Raw genomic sequence first — 3,988 nt, 5'->3', positions numbered from 1 at the left:
CTATCAGCACACAGTTCTACCTTACGGAAGTTTGGGTGTTCTCTGCTTGGTATTTCATAAGGCTGAAATCAAGGTTTTTGCCAGGCTGGATTTCCATCTGGAGCTGAGAGGGTCTTCCAAGTTCACCTTGGTGTGTCAGAATCAAATTCCTTGCAGTTGTGGGACTGACTGTCAGCGGGGTTGGGGGTTGGGGGGGTGGGGTAGAGACGTCCCAGTTTTCAGATATCTGCATTCCTTACCACATGACTCAATCCATTTTCAAAGCCAACAAGAGATTCCTTAGTGTCTAATACCTCTCAGGTTGCAAATCTCTTCATCAGAAATAGCCCAGCAAAAGTTTAAATGCTTACCTGGTTACATTAGGTCCGGAGTATAATCTCCCTATCTTTTTATATGTACATGTGATGTTGTGTATCAAACCCAAGGATTCAGGCATGCTTGGCAAGTGACCTACCACTGAGCCACTCTCAGTCACACCCTGTTTTAATTCAACTGATTTGGGACCTTAATTACATCTTAAAATTATTCCACAACATCATGTAAAGTAATTTTTATTGGGACAACTAAAGAGCGCATCATAAGGGGTTTAAGCGTTCTACCATTCTTTGTATGTTTCCAGCAACTGGTTTCTGTTGATTTTTGCTCATAGTTATTTGTTTTCTTAGCATTTTCCTTTAAACTTTACAAAAAGGAATCATATAAAGCCTATAATGATAGTTTCCTTCTCCAGAGAGGGCTTTTTATTTATATCAAGTGCCTGTGAGCATTACTATTCCACCTTTATACAAATTCAAAGTTTGTGTTTGTCTAGACCACACAAGGCTCTTCATGGTCTGTTTACTTCTGGTTACCTTTATGCTCAGGCTATATCCCCTTGATATCAAGTGGGTAGTGATTTTATTTATTCTCTCCATCCTAAGGAGACCTTAGAATTTGACCTTTGTCATTATTCCATGATATTACTCAAAATGCTAGTCTTTTTTACAGTTGTTTCTTTCAGATTGGAAAATGTTCTCAAAGCCAGTGTCTTTGAATGTTGGGCTTTCTTGTGTTTCCTTCATCTTTGCCCAGGTTTTGTCAATTTCTTGAGTTGTTTGATGCTTTAAAACTATGAGTATACTGTTGCACCCAATTTGTTTTACATGCACTCTGTGGAAGATTATTTTAATTATCCAGCTGCCAATTTCAGAAGTGAATATTATCTCCTTTGTCTGCTATGTTTAATGTTATTAAGGAACTTGATGACATTTGAGTCCCTTTTCCTTATATATGACTAGTTTTACTTCCATTAAATAGTTTAAGTTCCATTTTTAGCTTTGGTTTTCTGTCATTTCATGGTGATATGTCTGGTATGGGTAATTTTTTCCATTTTTTGTGCTGAGTACTTAATGAGCTTTTTTATCTGAAAGTTACATCCTTCAGTTCTAGGAAGTTGAATCATACACTTCATAATTTCCCTATCTAGAATCTCACTGTACTCTCCTTTTAGAACTTCAGTTAGTTGGATATTTGGCTTCTTGTAATGATCTTCTAATTCTTTGTCTTTATTCCCTTTTTGCATTTTTTCTATTTCAGATTTTCTCAAATTTATCTTTCAATCCTTCATTACATTTTCACATCACCAATGCCATATTCCATTTGCAAGAGCTCTTCCTTGTTTTCTATTTCTTTAAATATCATTGTATCCATGTTCAGTGATGAAACTTTTTTCTGATTATCAGGAGGTATAAATTACTATGTTATTTAAAGTTTTCTTCTACTCATTTCACTCTCTCTCTATTTCTTCCAAGTTCTTTACCTTTCTTTACTTGTTTTTCTAGTGTTGAGAATCAAACCCAGGGACCCCTACATGCTAAGCAGGCACTCTAAGGCTGAGCTACATTCCCACATTATTCATTTTGAACTCTCTTTAATATTAGAGGCTTTGCTTAACTGTGTAGTAATTATTGGCTCTCCATTCATATTTTATAGTGTGTCACTACCTAGTTAATTGGAATATCTATATTTGAGATATAGAGGTTAGTATATGTGAAATACACAGTGTATCAGGAACTTGACTTAGCAGGAGACATGGAAATGTTTATGCCTGTGTAGCATTTTGCTTTGGGCCAGTTTCCATGAGAGAATATCTCTAATCATTAACTTTTGGGTCACTGTTTTAGGAACCAACAGAAGGAATGGGGACTGTGGACTCAATACTCAGTATGAAAATTTGCATCTGATTTCTTTTCAAAATGTACTTCACACCTCAATTCCATTTAGTGTTCTCTAGTCCAAAATCACTTTGCCATTTCACCATCCTTTGTCTATTGATTTTTTCTCTCTATTTCCTTCATTCTTATAGCTTTCTTTGATGTCTCATAGATGTCCTCTTCCATCACTGAGGCTATGCCACATCATACAGTCAACGCTGGGCTAGCCCATTCTATTATGTTCTATTTCAAGTGCCTTCCCCAATCATGTAAGTGACTCTGTGTCAGTGTTTCGAATTCTCAAGGAAAAGAACCAGATAAATCCAACACTGCTGATAAGTTTGTAAATCAGTGAACATTTCTTCAGGCCTTTTGACACTATGTCTCAAAGACTATAAATAAGCGTGTATGGAACTATCAAATGAAGTTCCCCCATATTATTAAAATGTGTTAATTCAAAAACAAAATAAAATTTAAAAATAATAATAAAAATAAGCATTGTTAGGTGTATAGGGCACTGAGGGTGCTGGCTACTTGGGTGACATATAGACTTACTCACAGGGAGCCAGGAACACAGGATGCTGGGGATACATGGCACTGAGACTACAAAAGATGTCAATGATACCTTAGAAAATAAAAAAAGATAAGGCAATTTGCATAGAACATGAGCAGAATTCAGAGTTCAAGGAAGACATACATGTAAAAAAGAGCAAGGTGAGGTGGCGCAGGTCTGTAATCCCAGCTATTCAGGAGGTGCAGACTAGGAGGATTATGGTTCAAGGCCAGCCCAGGCAAAACATTAGTGCGACCCACCCCCCCATCTCAATCAACAAGCAGGGTGCAGTGAAGCATAAGCACCTGGGGGTGTGGCTCAAGTGGTAGTGCACCTGCCTAGCGAGTGCAAGTCTCCAAGTTCAAACCACTGAACTGCCATTAAAAAAAAAGAAGAAGTAAAAAAGAACTCCAAGATTTAAAAGATGCTTAGATGATAAATTATGCTGGCTAATGAGAGCTTAATGACACCTTATCAAATTGGTAACATTTTCATTAGCCATTGTAAAGAAGAAACACAGTAAGTGAGAAAAAGCAAAGCAGATTTGCAAGAAAAATTAACACCTTAGAATCCACAGTCTAATCAATGCAACAGGTGGTAGCAGATTTGAAATTTAGTTACATGCAAAAATTAAGAACAATATAAACCTTGAAGCTGATGAAAGTTAAACACTGTATAATACTGTGGAAATATTTTGAATGTTGTTTAAAATGAAAAATAAGCAATTATTCTGACCCAATAATTCCATTATAATAGCTTATCTTAAAATTATTGTGGATATACAAAGCCATACATATGTTTGATGGAACATCATTGACAATAGAGAAAAATGGGAAGCAATTTTAATGTTCAATAATAGGAAACTAAAATATGTATGGCACATGAATGAAATGGAAAAACAGAGTATCTCATATCTCAATCGATCTATCTATCTCTAAGTATATATATATATATATATATATATATATATATATATTTGCACACATAAATATATATACATTCATCTTCTAAATATATTTAATGGCATGGATTATGTCATTTAAAGTTTGATACAAGTTATAAAATTATATATAACATCCTCTAACTTTTAAAAATAGAACAATGCATGAAAGCAAATGGATATATGAACTCAGTAGTGATTATCACTGGGAATAACTTTATTCTGTTTCTTTTTCTAAATGTTCAAGAGTTTTACAGTTTTCTAAGTGTAAAAATAAATAAATATTGATTTATTTTATTTGTT

The 3,988-nt window shown here is 34.8% G+C and overlaps 1 pseudogene; it reads left to right on the top strand.

Moving 5' to 3' along the window:
* Nucleotides 1-3,187: 3,187 nt before the first annotated feature.
* On the top strand, nt 3,188-3,413 carry LOC109679447 (prefoldin subunit 4 pseudogene; annotated as a pseudogene).
* The last annotated feature ends 575 nt before the right edge of the window (nt 3,414-3,988 follow it).

This window comes from Castor canadensis, chromosome X (genome assembly GCF_047511655.1).
Source record: "Castor canadensis chromosome X, mCasCan1.hap1v2, whole genome shotgun sequence".
NCBI lineage: Eukaryota > Metazoa > Chordata > Mammalia > Rodentia > Castoridae > Castor > Castor canadensis.
Note: the sequence above shows the minus strand (reverse complement) of the source record. Positions and strands in the feature narration are given on the sequence as shown.